The sequence below is a fragment of the Poecilia reticulata genome, chromosome 14 (assembly GCF_904066995.2).
Source record: "Poecilia reticulata chromosome 14, P_reticulata-male-v2, whole genome shotgun sequence".
Lineage (NCBI taxonomy): Eukaryota > Metazoa > Chordata > Actinopteri > Cyprinodontiformes > Poeciliidae > Poecilia > Poecilia reticulata.
In genome coordinates this window covers 11,001,118-11,019,536 of record NC_088843.1, presented here as the reverse complement: position 1 = coordinate 11,019,536, position 18,419 = coordinate 11,001,118, and the positions used below count along the sequence as shown (strand labels likewise).

The 18,419-nt window shown below is 37.5% G+C and overlaps 1 protein-coding gene across 7 annotated transcripts in view; it reads left to right on the top strand.

Moving 5' to 3' along the window:
* LOC103475800 (sorting nexin-19-like) overlaps window positions 1-18,419 on the top strand; it is a 121,442-nt gene that overhangs the window by 24,728 nt on the left and 78,295 nt on the right. Inside the window, exon 3 of one of the 7 annotated variants that reach the window (XM_017308583.2) lies at window positions 13,085-13,170. The exons of the other annotated variants lie outside the window; for them this stretch is intronic. The gene's annotated coding sequence lies outside the window, so the exon portion shown is untranslated. The remainder of the gene's footprint in view (window positions 1-13,084; window positions 13,171-18,419) is intronic. 7 annotated transcript variants of the gene reach the window in all.

The window sequence follows — 18,419 nt, the reverse complement described above, 5'->3', positions numbered from 1 at the left end:
GTTCATCTGTCAGAGCATCAGTAAATATTAAATTCAAATGCAATTATTGTTTGCTTCTCAATATTATAAATGACGCTATATATCAGTATTATAGAACGTTATGCAGAGCCTAATATTAAAAAAGAATTATATCATCACTTTTATCATTTTTGGAATAAATGCCACAACATGATACAATTTTAAGCCTACATCCTCCATCCTTCAGGTCAATGGTAGTTGATTTATTTTGTCTCTGGTGAAACATTTCTGCTCAATTTGGCTGAAGGTGTTGGATTATAATTTTTGCCGAAAGATCCAACAATGACCCGAATCAGTTTACTGTTAAAAGTCCATATGAGTTTTGTAGAAAATGCTCTAGCACTGCTGAGTTCACGATTACAGAACAAGAGGCCCACAGCACTATAGATCCTCTAGTATATTTCACAGTTAGCATGAGGTGTTTTCTAACATAGTCCTTGTTTCGTGTCAAGCCCACCTGGAGTGTTTGTTACAGAAAATGCTCTACCTGGAGAGTTGTTTTTGTTGGTAGGACGAGAAAAGCTTCTTTTTTTGCTGGCACACCTCCCAAACGACCAGTTGGCATGAAGATGGCATTGTGTGGTTGTTATGGAGACTCGGTGACTCCAAGACATCGGTTTTTGCTGCAGTTCTCTCACAAAAAGTGATGAATTTTTTTTTCCCCCCTTCGTAACCAAGGTACTCACCGTGCATGCTGCTAAACCTAGACTGCAAAATAAATGATTTCCTTGTTTGAATTTTTTCTATTTCCAGGAAAAACCAAATATGTTAAAGAATATTTGCTTAATTTGGTTCAAGAGATTTGTTTGGGGTGACAATTGTTGCAGCAGCGATTCCGTGCTAAAAACTCAAAATAAAAATTAGATTTTTCAGTGGGAGTTTATGCTTCTGCAATAAAAAGTGAATGCATTAAAATGTTTTTTCTTAAACCACTGATCCCAGCAGATTCATATGTGCCTGTTGTTGCTACCCTGTCCCCATGCTGGTGCTGTGTTACCTGGAGTGGCGAAAAGTGCTTCTTCCCATCTCTTTAGTAGCGAAACCCCACCTGAGCCACTCATCTGTCTGCCTGCTCATTTACGCCCAGGCCTTGGGAGAGTGTGGTTGGTGAAGTGTGGAGTAGGGTTGAATTACCAGCCAATAAGACTCCTTATCCTGACGGTGCTTGACACATGTGTTCAACCAATCACAGAGCACTGCAGCAAAAAAAGAAGAAGCAGTAAAGAGGGAGACAGAAGAATAAATACAACAAGAATTTATTCAAAATGCGGATCTGGGCTCTCTGCTTTTTGGGTCAAATGGCCAAATAGCAAATTAATTCAGGTCTAGTTATATGTGACATTAGCTATTATCTTACATTTTAATAAATTCAATTATTCTTTATCTTAAAACTTTAATTTTGATACGTGCAGATGTCCAGTGTTAAAACCTCGCTGCTCCATTACTACTAATAATGTCTGACTTTTCTGTTGGAAAAAGGTTTTTCCGCTCACTGGTGTGAAAAGGACAAAGAAAGGGGAATACCACAGGGAAAATGTAATCTGTGTTTAAAAAAAACAAACGTATTTGTGACTGAGTTGCTTGTCCTTTTCATTTTGGGTTGAATTGACTTAACTTATCAATAATCTAAAGTAGACAAACGGTACCACATAATGAATGTGAATGACAACATCTCACTGTAGTCCGTACATTTTGTTCGGGAAGCGAGCGGAGCAGAGTCTGCCTGGTGTGTCTCATTTAGTTTCAGAAGTCTTCAGCGCCTCAAAAGTGTGTAGTGCCTTGTTGTTACTGTACACCAGTCATAGCTCAGCCTCTGGCAGTTCTTAAAGAATCAACAGAGGAAGGAAGGATATAGCTAATCAGCTTATAACCCGTCAGCTCGGTCACAGCAGATCAGAAGCCTCTTTCCATGTCGGCTCAGCATGGTGGTCCGGTCTTCAGAAGACTCCTGTCAGGTATCGGAAACCATCAGAACGACGTCTATATTCACAAGCACTTCACTGGACGTGTCTCTGTTTCCTATACTGGTAACAAGTCCAAAACCAGTGTTTAATATACATTTACACGACAGGGAACTGAATCAAGAGCCGGCAGTGATTGTTTTGTTGAACTTTTATCAGAACACAATTTATAACTAATTGAATTAAAGAGATAAACATTATAACTCCTCTTTAAAGTTTAATGTTACCATTGTCTTGTTAGTACCACCGATTTTATTATGAACACATTAATCTTTAGCCTGTTCAGACTCAGAATCAGATGGGCTCAATTTATCTCCAGACTTGGATTTACTTAGCAGAAAACCAGCTTTATCACTGCAGCATGGAGATTATGAAAGATGTTTTTTTTGGCTACTATAAACGGGTCATATCTACAAAGTCCCTCCGAAGATAAACAAGACATAAAAATAAACTTTATAATCCATTTGTCTTCTGTGACTCAGACAAGCTTTATATGTCCATTGCTTATCTGTTATGTCTGTAATATTAGATTTAACGTGATTGATTTATATGAAGAAAGTGTCTTTATGGCTTAAATAATATTGTTTAATTTTTTATTAAACTATTTGAACAAGTAATGTTTTAAAACTGGTACATAATCACACTTTTAGTAACATTTTAAAATGGTTTATTTGTGGAATCACTATGTAGTTTTTTTGCTTCTAAATTTGTAAATATCTTGGTAATATCACAGAAATGCTGTTTATAGGTTCACAGTCCTCATATCTCAGTCTGCTCTACACAAACAAATATAAAAATATGACACTTAATTTAAGGGTTTTATGTTCTTAATTTTCCATAAAATTTTCCATTTGTGTGTTTTTTATTTTCAGTGGGTAAAGACAAGCAGGGATTCATTGTGTGTGGCTTTTCTGTACTTGATGTAAGATTTTAGTTTCATTAGAACCTCACCAGATCATTTATAGGATGGAAATCTGAGTCTATATTTGGCATTTACAGAAATCAGGTGAACCTACTTTAGCTTTCTGATAATGGAAAGAATTTGCTTGTGATCTATGTATTGTTTAAATACCTGCAAGCACAGCAGTCGCATTCAAGGATTTTTGCTTTTTATCAACATTTTCATTTCATCTCAACGTGTCGCTTTCAAAACTGAAGCTGGAGGCTCCGTCAGAATATTCTTTCTTTTCCCATTGACCTTTTTTTAAACCTCATTGTCTTGTGCCTTCACCAGAAAATCTTACAGTAGTGTTGGGATACTGATGAAAAGTTTTTCTTATTTATCATTTCATTTTTGATTGAGTTTTAGTATGTAATAGTGCAAATAACTGTGCAACATTGATGAACAGTAGCAGACCACTGTTTTTCTGACCACAGCTCACATCTTTTCTCTATTTACAATCTCACACCTGGAGATTATGAGTGCCGTTTTTTCCCCTGTGCATTATTATTAATTTGTATGATGAATAGTCGGCTAGTGTTCAGAATCAAGCCAGATTCAGTCCAAATCCTGAAAATTTTTTATTTTTGCTTTATTTTTCCTTAAATGCATCTAAGCTGAAGGAAATCCCCTTCCTTTTCTGTCTATAAACATATCAACAAAGTGTTATGTATATTTTTTTTAGTTGATCCAAACTTATTTAGGTTAAGCATGCACACTTTGATGGATGCCTGATGAGTAGCTTGTGATATTTTCTCTTGGCTTTGAAAACTCTAAACTATGTCACAAGTATTTTAATCTTTGACCTAAACAAGGTTTATAAAAATGACTTTGCATATGTTTTAGTCAGGTCACACCTGTAAAACAACAAGATAAAAACAATTAGTTTTGGCCTTAATTGCCTTAATCAGTGCATCTCTATCAGATTGGGTAACTGGATTTCTCTTTGGAGTAATAGTTTGTTTGTAGCTTTTAGCTCTGTGAATCTTCAGCCCATATTGTACAAACAGTAGAATATATAATTTTTTGTTTTTGTCAGAATATTTTGGTTTACTTCAGTTGTTGCTCCACAATAGCTTATTTCACTCCTTCTGGATGCATTTCTAGTGAATTAATGTCTTTGGATTTGTGTTTTAGAAATATTATGAGCCATTGTCCAACCTTCTGTGGTTTAAAATGCTATCTAGGAAAATATGTAATATTCGTATATTCTCAAATGTAATTTTTTTAATTTAGTATTGATCAACTACATCGGAGGAATCACTTCCTAGTGGTTATAGAACGATTCACTGAAATGAGGTTCGTCTTTGAACTTCTGCGTAAACAAACCATAGCAGTCACAGTTGATTCATATCCAAAACCTTAGTAATGGTTACTTGAGCTCTGTTGTGGTTCCTTGTACCATTTCCCTTATTGCAGATTAAAAAGTTTTACTAATCTTATTATAACGCTAAAAGGCTTTTTCATCTTTCAGTGCAAATTTTTGGGAGATTTCCTTATTAAATTACCCATAACAGAAATAAAATGAGCAGCAGATGCCCACCCGGCTCTGTCCGTCTGAGCTGTTAATATCTGTCTGATTTGAACTTGTGTGTGTGTGTGTGTGTGTGTGTGTGTGTGTGTGTGTGTGTGTGTGTGTGTGTGTGTGTGTGTGTGTGTGTGTGTGTGTGTGTGCGCGCGCGCGTGTGTTTGTGTCTGGACATATGATTCAGACTGTCTCCATAGTCCTGGAAATAGGTTTGACTAACTAGTTTGTTCCTTTAGTTCACTACAAGTGAAAGTGCAACTGAGTCATAAGGTAGACACAATAGCACAGGAAGCCACAATATTTTCCTGGATGAGTGCATGCACCATGCAGTGTGCTAAAGCATGCACACACTCAATTTACTCCATTGAAGGTCTGGGACTTTCGTGCCCTCATATCGGCTTCCCACTATTCTAAATAATGTCTCGTGTTTTTGGAAAAACACACCCTATAAAGTGCTGTTTTTGTAACTCAATGAGTCATTATATAGAAACAGGGTGTTATAACTTGTTTTTTAACTACTGACCTGTTGCTGGAATATAATGCAGCTCTGCTTATTTGGTGACTGTGAATGTGTTTAGGTGGGATTGTTCCACTGAAGAAGATGTGGCTTTTCGGTACTATATTTACCCATATTTACAGTGCTTTACCACAAACTTCAGTGTCATCTATGGGGATTTTATGTGACAGACCAGCACAATGTATTGCATTACTATGAAGTGAGAGACTGGTCAAAATATTTTAGAAATAAATATTGGGAAAGGGTGTGAGCTGGCAAGGTTTCCCCCAGAAAACCAGCTAAGTCCAGTGGTTGGGTGCACTCAGCAGTCGATCATCCAACGGCCCGTCGTGTTTTTGAGTTAAAAAATGTTTAAAATTGACAAGAAATTTTAAACTGTAACTTGATAATTATGTATTATTGAAAGTTTGGAAGATTAATATCTGAATACCAACTATACAGCTTTAAAAAATGCTGACAATTTTTAAAAACTTAAATAAATAAGCAATGCTTAGCCTGGTGAGGGCACAAGTAAAGCCTGGTGACCCGCCAGGCTAAAAATACTCTGGGGGAAACCCTGTAGTTCATCTCATAAAAACGACTAAAACACAAGAAAGGCTCTTCAACTGAGTTTATAAGTAAATGCTTTTACTTGAACTTTGTGTTGTAGTTATACAACTACTACCATTTATCCAAACTGTAATGCTTTTAAACAATGCTCAACTTTAATGTTTTCCATTGTAACTGTAGTTTTTACATCTTTCAGACCCAAAGGTGTATTGTTAGCCCAGTTTGATCTACAGATGCGCCAGTCAGTGGCAGATGTTTGATATGTTTGATTGAATCAATTCATCATGAATCAATTGTTTACAGCTTCTCTTAATATCTTTGCTGAAATGGTGAACCAGAAAGGAAGACGTGTCAGACAGCCAACAGTTATGTTTGCCACATAACTGAGGCAGTAAAAAATATTTGGCTACCTTTAAAATTTGGATGGCTGAGAATCTGTGTGAAAGGAAAACTAAAACAGCCATATCATTTTTTTCCAACTATATATTGGCTTACAATATTCAATGTGTCATTATTTACAAATCTTTTTTGCTCACAATCTGTTATCCCGATTTAAAGCTGCAGCTTGTACCATTTATTCACTTTATTTTAGTGTTTACTACGATGCTTATTTTTACAATCTGCATTTATTTTAATTTAGCTAAGTAGCTTTTTTTCAATAATCATCAGGTTGATTTAGGATTTATTATTTACTGGTATGTTGCTCTGATATAGCCTGGAATATGTTTGTTGTTGACCTCTATTTGTTTACTCTCTGCATCTGACTCTCACTCTTTCAGACCAATTACTCCCATTTCACAGCTTTAGATCATTGGCTCTTCCCTTCCTCTCTCCTCCTCCGCAGACATGTGTAATAAGTCTGGCAATGTCCGCATCGTTTTGGTATTTTCCAGAGTTGTGTGCTTCCCTAATCGTTCATTGAAATGAGCTACTGACGCAGTTTCCTGAGTCCAAGATGAAAAATAATAACTTGTTAGAGCGGAAAGGCATGACTGCGGAAACTACGAGGACGCAGGGTCTGTGACATCACTACGGCTTTCTAAGGGGAAGGTTTTACTCCAGGATCTGGGTTTGCTCATCATCAAAAGGGAGGGGTTTTCCCCTCAAGACAGACTCTGAATCATTGCACTCCTTCATCGTCACGCCCAGTTACACAGACGGGTGTATATATTTTATTGTTTAGTTACTGTCATAATAAGTGAGAAACATTTTTGGACATCTTAACGGCTGTCTAAAAATGTTCAGACAGTGTAGGAAAACTAACACTTTTAGTAGCACATAATGTTTTGTAATCATTAATTTTTATTGGTTTATTTATTATTATTAATTGTGGAGACAGCGGCACAGTGCTGTGTTGGTTAGTAGAGCGCAGAGGGATATTTTCTGGTTTCCCCCCAGACTAAAAGCAGCAACACATCAGGAGTGAGTGCCTATGTGCATGTTGCCTTGTCTTGCTCCGTCTTATTCTTGGTTTTCTTCTGTCCTTTGATTCTGCGTGACCCTAAACAGGAAAAGACACCTGCAGAACATGGATGGCTGAATAAACGATTAATTATTGTTTATATTAAGTTTCTTCTCATCAGCATCATTAGAAATTAAATTTTAAATCCAAGTCATATAATCTTATGTCCTTAGAAAATATTAATGTTTTGCAAGTTTTATACTTTAAAATGAAAAAGATATGCATTTTCTTTGTCCATTTGAAAAAGCTCAGTTCCTAATTGTTTTTGCACTTCATTCTGCACATAGGCTGGACCCTCACTCCTACTGCTTGAGTTTTGCTCATGTTATCTTGATTAACAAGTAATTAGATTGTCACACTATACAAGATAGTAATATTCGAAGAGTTGGTACAATTGATAATTATAGTTTTGACTGTAATTACCATGTTGTGACTGTGTTTTTGTTATGATTATATATTTAGCCAAATTGCCATAACTGTTTTCTCACATAATTGTTAGCTTTTTTTTTAATTGTCACACATGCTTTGGACTGATTTGGAGACATTCAAGAAACTAAACCAAATTGAAAAATGCATGCAAAATAATCTGAAAGGAAGAAATTTATTGCCATTTAAAATTAAAATAAAAAATAAAAATAACTGCAAGTGGTTCCAAATATTTTTTAACATTTTCTTCCCTGCCTATGTAAGATTTTCATTTTTTTATGTTATTAGTACATAACAAAAATGCAGTGGTACCTTCGGTGATGAAGATGAAAATATGACAATAGTAAAATAATCACAAAAAGGTGCAAATATAAATAAAAACAAAAGATAAAAAGGGCAAAAGTCAGTAGTCTCCCCTGACACACTTCTCTCCATCCACCTTGCTGACATGTTGCACGTTGTTTTTCTCGCTGGTTAATCATTGAGGTATTTGCCTAAAAAACACACCAGCTGCAGAAAAAGCAGGAAAAACTGTTTCTGGGCTTAAGATGTTCACACTGCCAAACACAGCATTTCACATTTTTTTTAAAAAGGTATTTGAGATATAAAGTGTTACTCATCGTTGAGTGAGCATTTGGGCTTTAATTTGCTTCATAAATTATGCATAATTTTAAACTAATAGGAATATCCACTGAGCATTTTAACTTTACTGCCTCAAAATATAAGGAAAAAAATTCTCAAATTTCCCCCAAATATCAAAATATTCTAATGCCTTTGAAATATTTGTTTTATCAACTTAATAGCAAATAATTATTACCTACTGTCGATATATAATATCTTACAGTATTCAGTATAGCCAACTTAGCCAAAGAGTTGATTTGTAAATACAACTGTTTTTGTAAAACAAACGTCTGAAAAAAGATTGGACCTTGAAATAATTAATCTGTCAATGTTTAGGTTTATTAAACAATTTTATCTTGAACATTTTAGCCTCGCTCACAGACTATGGGTGAAAATCTATTGGTCGTTCATTACAACATTGCAAATACAGCCTTATGGAAAAAAATTAATACTTTTGCAATATTAACTTATCCATATCATACCGCCACCTAGTGTTGGGTAAACTGTCTTTGAATGATGATAAAATAGATTTTATCAATGTACATTTTACTGCATATTTTTCTATTATCTAACTAGCAGTTAGTTTTTTTCCAGTCTACTTGCAAAACACATAAAATAACGTGTCTTCTTTTTAAGCTTCTGTTAGTAGATGTAGCATGCCATTTTAATGTACCGTACTCCTTTACATGTACAGTTGTACTTTTCAGATTCACGAGGAGCTTATTTACCTCTATTCTGTCCCAGTTACACAACATTAGATAGTCTTACAGTTGTTGAATGTTGTCACTTGTCATAAGTCCTTTCTGTCTTTATACTTTCACAACTCTGTTTGTGACCTACTGATAATATCAATTATGTTAGATGTGGAGATAAATGCAGTGAGACTCTGTGAACATATACACTGACCGTTTTATTAGGTACGCTGGTGAGCCAATCACATGGCAGCAACACAGTACATAAGAAACCTAGATCTGGGGAAGACAACTTATGGGATGATACGCAGAAGTGACTTTGAGTGTTTCACGGTTGCTGGTGCCAGAGCAGTTGTTCAGATTATTTTAGAAAGTGCTTACCTACTGATATTTTCACACACACAGCCAACTCTGTGGTTTGCAAAAAATATGTCAAAGAGAGAGAAGAGATCAACTGAGTATCAAGTGTTTGAAGAAAAAATATCTTCTTGTTGTCGGTGTTGGATAAGGGACAGACTCAAAATGATAGAAAGTCAATAGCGGGTTTAATACAAGCAGGAATAAAATTTTTTAATACACAAAGCATCAAACGTGGAAGCAGATGGATACAGCTGCCGAGGTCCTCACTGGGTGCCACTGCTTTCAGCTAGCAACAAGAAACTGAGGCTACAATTCGCAGAGGCCCTCCTAAAAATGGCCAATAACAGACTGGGGGAAAAAAACTGCAAGTTCTGATTGGAGCTTTTATGTGGTGAATATTTTCTTACCACACTTTGGACCCCTTAGAACCACCTGAGTATCGTTTAACTTTCTGACCACCGTCATATTGCTACTCCTGGCAGGATAAGAAACCGTGGCTCAAAATTCAAATCATTTCAAGCTGGTTTCTTCGAAATGACCATCAGTCCACTGTACTCTAATGGTCGGCACCATTCTCTGGTCTCCAGATCCAGAGATTTGCTCCTTTAATCTCCAGCTATCACGTCTATATGGCTCAACATATCGAAGGAATGCTTCTTGTTGAATCTATGCAAACATTTCTCAGACCAAATAACATGGCCTGAGTGCAAAGCATGAATTAATGGTCCTTCAAATATAATAGGATTCCAAAAAATGCTTTGATGATATTCATACTGTGCATGCTGATATGGTGAGGACAATGTATTGAACACCCCTGGGGTCTTTCCAATAAGTGCTGTCAAGTGTTTTTATGTTGACACAAAGGAGCTGCCAGCTTAAATGTAGAAAAATGTTGCATAGGTCATAGGAATGCCATTTTAATCCCAATATAATGGTGACATCAAAAGCTAAGATTACAGTATGCAAACCTTAGACTGGAGCTGTAAATGCTTGTTGTAACGCTCCTGCAGACTTTCTCTTGCCACCTGAAGTCTATCTATAAGGCTTCTGCAGAACTGGCATCAGTCATGCGTCCAAGCACTCTATTTAGAGGGGAATTAGAAATCCTGAGAAGCTGTTAATCACCACAGTCATTCACATTCCTTATAGACTCTACTCAGCTCAGGACCTCTATGCTCGGGGAAGGGGCACAGTCTGGGGGAAGCTGGGCCAACGCTACTGGACTCTATGGTCTTTAATTAGAGCGAGCGCTTGGCAGGGACTGATGGAGGAGAAAGGCTCTCAGGATGTTAGTCCTGGGTGAGAGGGTTCTCACACAAAACACTGGCTTTTCATTACTGCACTACTCACTCAGTTTGTGTGTAAAGTATGGTGTATATGTGAATGCGCGCCTGCGTGTGTATGCATGTGTGCATAAGGCGGAGAAAGTGAGAAAATGTGTGTGTTTGTGCGTGTGCGGATGTGTATGCACATTGGAGCGTGTACATGAGCTTCCTTACCTCATTGCTCAGGCATTCCCAAAGAGAAAGTGGTGTGAAGTGAAAGGGCGGCTCTCACAGTGTGGGTATTCATGGACTGGGCCCCCGTGGGCCAGCCAGGGCTCCAATGTTCACAGACAAAGCCTCTCCAGCGGGACCCAGACACACTCACACAGCAAGGGGAGCAATAGAAGGAGAGGAACACAGAGGAGGAAGGGAAAAGGTAACAAGGGGAGGGAAAATGGAGAAGGACAGGGGAAACCGTCTGTGTGGCAGCACCCCCTGTCTCCCAATAGTGCAGGTGTGACGGGTTGTCACAGATAATAGACCAACTCAAACTCGCTGAACTCCCAACTTTTATTTTAAGAAAAATCCTGACTGGCGTGTATCTTTCTGCATTTTGCTTTCTACATTCCTGACTTAGGTGGTGGTATTAAATTTTCCCTGAACTTCTTCTCCAAGTCACCTTTCAGAAAGGAACTTGGACTCTGATCTCCACCTCTTCTTTTTGTTTTACTTCTGTTGGCAGATTTTATAAATCTATCCTCTTCCCTCCTCCTGTTATATTTGACCACTCCCTCTCTCCTTACATGAGCCAGTCCTCTCCCTCCTCCAGCCCTCGCTGCTCCTTCTAGCTTTAAGCCAGCAGCTGGAGCTCTTACAATTCAGAGAGTTTATTCCACTTGGCCGTCCTGTCAATGTTCCCCCTGCCTGGCCCCTTCCCTAGATCGGGTAGCCTGGTTCACTGTGTCCTTAAACAACCCGAGTGCATGTACACGAAAGAGGCCCCAGATTGGGGAGGCCCATCTTTAATCCCTGGCTTTTCTAAAGGAACTCACAGTGAGCAGTCTCTGTGCAGATTTCTTTGTTGACAACTTACTCCAGTATGTCTGTTCTCTGAAATTACATTATTAAACTTGCCAGCATGCAAACGGGTGTACATTGTAACCAGGTGATGATGGTTAATTAATGCAAACCGATAATAAAGATTCACTCTTGTATTACATATTTTAAAGCAGTGAATTAACAGCAGCGTGAACAAACTGGTCAAAGCACTTCGAGTAGAGATGCAGATTGATTCGTTGCCAGTGGAGATCTTTTATTCCTTTCTGCTGAACCAGTGTTACTAATGGATTGTAAGATGTTGGCGATTGAAATAAAGAAATAATGGTCACTCTGCTGTCTGAAACATTGGACTTCAGATCACTCAAAAACCATTTTAGCTTATTTTTCCACAGTTTTTCACTCCAACAGAACACAAAAAGATAGATTTTTTTAGTGGATCGTATAGTGTTTTTCAGTCAGTTGAGATAACGGGTAACATTTCTTTTGAGGATTAATTTTTTAATTTTATTTAGTGGTATAAGAATATTAGTCTATTTGGTATTTTGCCTTCAATTAATGTGTGCAGTATCTTATTTTAGTAGAAAGCACTGTTAGGTCCCTGTACAACATAACTTAAGAACTTGGTTCACATCCGGTGAGAGTTGGACTCTGTAAAAGTTGGCCTGTGTCACTCATCTGTTCAAAACCTTTATGGACAGAAGTTCTAGGTGCAGCAAAGGTGTTGAGGGGATCCATTTTGGTGGTCTTATGATCGCTTCTCTGCTTTTTGGGGAGCCTTTTGGCTTCATCAGATCGTGATATCCTGCTTTTGCTGAAGTATTTCACAGCCATGTTTGAAGCTGATGAGGATCAGTGTCTCCAAATATAAGGTCCTGGTCTTGAGTTGGGAAAGGGTAGAGTGCCTTCTCCAAGTCGGAGAGGAGGTTCTTTCTCTGAGTTTTGTTCAGGAATGAGATCGATAGGTGGATTGGTGCTGCGTCTGCAGTGATGTGGGCTCTGCACCAAGATGTCATGGTAAAGGGATGGATGGATGGATGGATGGATGGATGGATGGAAACCACCTTCAGGCTCAAAAACAAATGAAGAATTTGATCCAACAAAGCCGACTGTTTAGTTTTGTTGGTCATATTCTCCCTGGTTTTTAGTGAATAATATATGAAAAAATATTAATGATTGATGATTTGGAAATATGGCTACCATTATATAGATAGCAAACTACAAATAAATCTACTTTATTTTTTAATTCACAGAATTTAATAGGGCTGAATGTAAAAACTGAATCTGATTGTTTTGCATGAACTAGACTGATTTGCATTGAAATTACACTCAGTTACATGTTAAACATTTAGTTATGAATTGAGCCTGTTTGTCTTGTAAAGTGTTTCCAAATTATATTTGTTATGAAGTAATACTAATTTGAAATTGATGCAATAATTTTCTCAATATTGTAGTATTCTAGGAAAAATGTAAAATTTTGCCATTGGTAGAAGGTTTTCTTTTGTTTGTTTTTTTGTCTGAAGCTTAAAAATCACATGGAAGTCCATGGCTCCAGATGATGAGCCAAAAGTTTGGAAAATGTAGTTATTTAACATTTTAAAAGAAAGACATTTAAATCTGTCTAGCATTTTATACAAACAATTTGCACACCTAGCATTGCTAAAACAGCAATCTCTCTGTGTCCCTTAGAGCAGACCAACACATCTGAATAAAATGGCTCTTCAGCATCGTTTAGCCCTGCAGAGACCTGGTAACCAGACATTCATTTGATTCAGGTGCGTAGAAGCAGGGATGCATCTTAAAGTTGCAGCATAGTGGATCTGAAGGGCTGGACTTGGGCACCACTGCCTTGGAGAATATTGATGTAGTTTATTGTAAGTATCTAGTAAATACTTGAGTCAGAAAGGTTTCCCCCAGAAAACTTGCTAAGCCCAGTCGGGCTCCCGGGCAATCATTCATCCAGCGGCCCGCCGTGTTTTTGAGTTGAAAAATGTTGACATGAAATTTGAAAATATCACTTGATAATTATGTGCTGTTGGAAGAGTGGAAGATTAATATCTGAACAGCAACTATAAAGTCTTAAAAAATGCTAATGTTTTAAAAAGAAAAATAAACGATGCTTAGCCTGGTGGGGGCACAGTAAAGCCTGGTGGCCCGTCAGGCTTATAATACACTGGGGGAAACCCTGAACAGGTGCCTTCACCCGATTCTAGTCGCCAGCATATTTCTCCATATACCTCTACTTTGTCATGAAAGTAAATATACATTTTGTGTTCTTAAGTCTAAACGAATATATGAGTTACAATACATCGTTGTCATTTACATATTGTTTATATATGGGAATCCTATTAAAAATGAACAATTTAAAAACATATTTCATAATTAAAAAGGCTTCCAATATAACAATATGATTTATACCTTTAACTGGACTGTAAATGATTGGCTAATGGATGTAGGAATACATAAGGCACAGTAGAAATCATAATGGCTTTATAATCCCTTTGACTCCTGATCCCTTTAAATCCCCCTTGAGTATAAGGCCATGACCCCAACATCTGCCAGCGCTGACAGAAGGAGCAGCAGCGGCAATGTCTGAGTTACTCCAAAAAACATGCTCTATATAAAGTGAAGGAGCAAACCCCTGTGTTTGCTGTTTGTTGGAGTCTTATAGGGCAAGACGTATGATGAAACCTGTGCCTGGGTTAGCAGCAATAAGATTTTATTTTGGGTTTTGTTTCAAAAGTTGTGTGTAAAATTAGAAACTTTCAGTCTCCTTTCATTTTGACAAGTGTAGTTTTCCAAAGGATGCAGTTTTGGAGTCGGTAGCATCAGTTACTTGAGATTGTTGTGTGAGATCTTACACATGGTGTCAAAAGTCTGGTGTCACTGAGACTAATCTAACACTCTGGGATGCAGCGCCTCTCCGAAGGATGGTTTCCCACTCTGAACTTTTCCCGTTAGGCCTACAGACACTCCGTTGTCGCTGGGATTGTGGATTTGTATTTAGTTCCAGATGTGATTTATGAAAAAGTGTTTATTTTTTCTCTCTAAGTTAACGGTGGCTAAAGATACTGGAAGTGATGCTGTGAAATTACAATAGGAAAGGATGAGGCTAACCCTTGAAATGGTAAATCTATCTCAGTCGGAGGGCACTAGTCAATAATTACAGTTTCCAAAATGCATCTAAGAAATTGTGATTTGTGTTTTCTGTGTGTGTTAAACTTTCCCAGACTAAAGAGTGAAGGTCGTAACATTTAGCAGGGTTTCTACACAATCAGGAATTAGACTGTAGTCCGTCCGTCCATTCTTCCTTACTTATTTCTAAACCTTATTGATTTTCCCTAAACTTATGTTTTACTCTTATTGACCACTTGTATTATTGTCTAGACATAGCTAACTACAGTTCAATGGGATGATTTTAGTCTGTTAGATTAGCTAGTTTATGATTTTATGTTGTTTACTCTCAACTTCTTACATTATCTAAAGGTTATAACTGTGGCTGTAAGAAGTTTAGGCCCTTCTTGATTTAAAAGGGTCTTTCTATGTATTCTTCCTGTAAATTATGGTCATATTTATTTGTCCGCCTTCCTGTACGCAGCAGTGCATGGATGGATCACTGGTTTGATGTGCCGAAGTGAAGCTGTTTGTCTCCATCCTGTGTGTTCTGAGATCTCCTTTGCTGCAGACAGTCTGGGGTGCAGAGATGTTGTGGGGAGTGGGGGAGGTGGGCAGCGGACATGGCGGCAGGCCAGAATCAATTGCCAGTGTAATGAGATGGCCCAGTGCCAGGTAACCATGGAGCTATCCTCATTCCCTGTCTACAAGTGCAGAGTTCAAAATTAAACTGAATGAATGAGAGAGAAAGGCAGGAGGGAGGGGAAGGAGGGCAGGGAAATAAGGGTCTGAAATGGCAGGAGTGGAGGGTGAGAGAAAGAAAGAAATGCCAAAAAAGAGGGTGGTTGATGAGGCACTGTGGACTATTTCTAAACTCCTCAGTAAAATCCGTCTTGAACCTTTACTTGAGAAAGAAAGATGGAAGGAACGTTTGGACCGACGATCCAGCTGAAGAGAGAATCCGAAAATTTTTGTTTCTGCATCTGCCACATTAAATCGGGCATCTCAGAAAAGAATATTCCTTATTTGGTGTCCACATTTAGATTCAATCTTCTTAAAGAATTGCTTTTTTTTTCCTGTCAAATCTTTGCATTTCCCTGTGCCTCCCCCTGCACCTCCAACTCTCCAACGCCCTTCCCGCCTGTCACAGAAGATGTGTTAATATGGAGAATTTGGCTGCATTCTTTAAGTGATTAGTAGCAGCACGTGGAGACCAGAGATGAATAGAAATTAAGCAATTAATACAGTAATTAGATCTTTTTCTTCTTCTTGCAACCCTACCCCTGCTTTGTCATTGTGTTTTAAAGGAGCAGTGTGCCAAAAAAGAAACTTTCTCGCTCTGATTCTATCTCATGAATATGCTGCTGTCCAGACATATTTAAAATGTTTTCACAATTACTTTATATATATATGAAGCAGAATGACCTTCTGTATTGTTTTAAGTACAATAAAGGCATTATTTTACATTAATAATGAGCAAATGTAATAACAGCCAGCCAGGCATTGTTGAAATAAGCCTTATGCTACATGCTGCGTGTCCTGTTAGCATTTTGTGCTCCAAGGTCTGTTTATACTAATTTGACCTCTCCTTGGATGCTGCATGTTTTCTGCTGAGTGGCATTTAGAGAAAGGGAGCCTATAGTTAGACGGAACGCTCTATCTGTACAGTGAGAGGCATGTTCGGCCTCGTGGCCTGAGAAAAATGTAGAGGGACAGAAACGAGCTAGACTTTGAGACTTCTGAGTGCACGCTGTCAGAGACGAGACAGTGGGCCAAGATGTCTGTGGTGTGGATTAATGGGGAGGACTGGAGAAAGGGTGCCGCAGTTGTGCGTGAGCAGAATATTTGATGGAGGCAGCGAGAGGAGGGAACAGTAAGGGACAAGGAGCAGCAAGAAACGGGTTCGGTGAAACGAGGGATACGGACAAAAAAATGGGCCAAAACCTCACAATGTAAAAATGTAGGCAGGCGTGTGACTGCAAAAATGTTGAGTAATTAATACAGTTGCTGTCTAAGGTCTGATGGTGATGCTTTATTTTACTCTCTTGTCTGATTGAGTATTATTGTAATGGATTTAAACATTTAAAGATATTAGTAGGATAAATTATATCTTTAAATAATCACAAACTGATGCATTTCAGTGTAGACAATATTATTAAAACACATGGCAAACAAGAACAACAAAGCAGAAATTTCTCTACTTTATAACTATCACTATGCAGAAATGCTGTTAAACTTTCTTATTATAACTGCACAGTCTTTTAGATTTGTTTAAGAAATATTTTGGCAATAATCCACACTTTTGGATATAGAAATTGATTTTGTTTTTATTAGTTTTTTCCATTAACTTCTCATGCAGACAGATATATTTAATCTGTTTATGTCTGTTTTTGGATCAAGGCAGCAGTGGCTTAAATTAAGATCAGTGAATAAAGTGCTCTGCTGGCTTTCATTAAAATACTTTTATATGTGCAATTCAGAGCTGTAATTAAGTGATGAGTCTGTTATTTATTTTTTACTTTATAAGTTACTTGTATATGTTTGTTGAGCCCAAGTCGAATTTGCAGATGGTGTGAAACTATAAGGTATCATTTCTGATTCTTTTGGTAAAAATTTAAACCGGTTGCATTGTGAATTAATTGATGTCAAACGCTTGAAATCAGGCATTTCCGGTTCCCTTTCATCTTGAACGTCACAGTTTGTCCATAGGTACCAGATATTCCTGAAAGGAATTTATTTCCATTTAAGGTATCAGGAGGTGGGAAATATTCCTGACGTTGCTTTGCTAAGTTTATTTGTGGGATTTTTCCCCTCCTTGTCCTGGCAACCAGTATGAATGACTTTTGTTCAAACTCTCTGCTATAGATGGACATAAATCCTGCCTACTATGTAAAAGAAAAATGTGTTGTGGTTATACATTTAATGTTACTTCAGTGCTCAATTTTTTTTTCAGAATAATCATATTTGTTCTCTAAAGATATTAAACTTTTGGAAAATAAGGATTTGGATTCTTCTGGACTTCTCATTCCTAGTACAAAAAATTTTCTTCTGTCACAATGATTGTGTTAAAATCGGATGCAACAATAAAAACATGCCAACTTTATCACAGTCCTGAGTGTAATCTGGTGTGTGTGTGTGTGTGTGTGTGTGTGTGTGTGTGTGTGTGTGTGTGTGTGTGTGTGTGTGTGTGTGTGTGTGTGTGTGTGTGTGTGTGTGTGTCTATTAAAGCTTGACAAACGTGAAGGCGTTTCCACTTATTTTATGTGATTTATTATAGTCTGGTTACCAGATTAAACTCCTACAGTCTGTTCTACCCTCAACGGAGCACAGACCCAGAAGAGCACACAGAGTGAAACCAGATAATAGACTGCTCAAAGAAGAAACGGCACAGGGGAAACGTATGAGTAGTTATCAGCAAGCTGTTGATTTATCACAAATTTATTACAGAAATATGCTTTAAGGTCACTGAAGAGCAAGAAATATTGTTGGGTTATCATCTGCTGACAGTGCATCAAAAGGTCAATGTTACACATAGAGTCAGCTTTTTATGCGGAAAAGTACAAAAAGGAGAAAGTGTGTTAGGGCTTTGAATTTAAAGTTTAATATAGCGATGCACCAACCACGTTTTTCAAAGCATGTGCTGATTTCTAGGAATCTTTTAGATCTGACCAATGTTTTAACCAAATATTATAAAAGAACATAAAGCAAATATTAGTAATAATATGTGTGTCTAACATTTATCAAACTCTGAGTTGACCAAAGAGACCTCTGTGAAGACACTATTGATTGTTTTAAAACAATGGTTGGTGTTCTTAGTTTTGATGCATTTGATTAATTAGAAATTTAATGCAATTTAATTTCAGTGTTTGACCTGCTGATCATCTGTTGGAGCTGATCAAGGAATAATTTA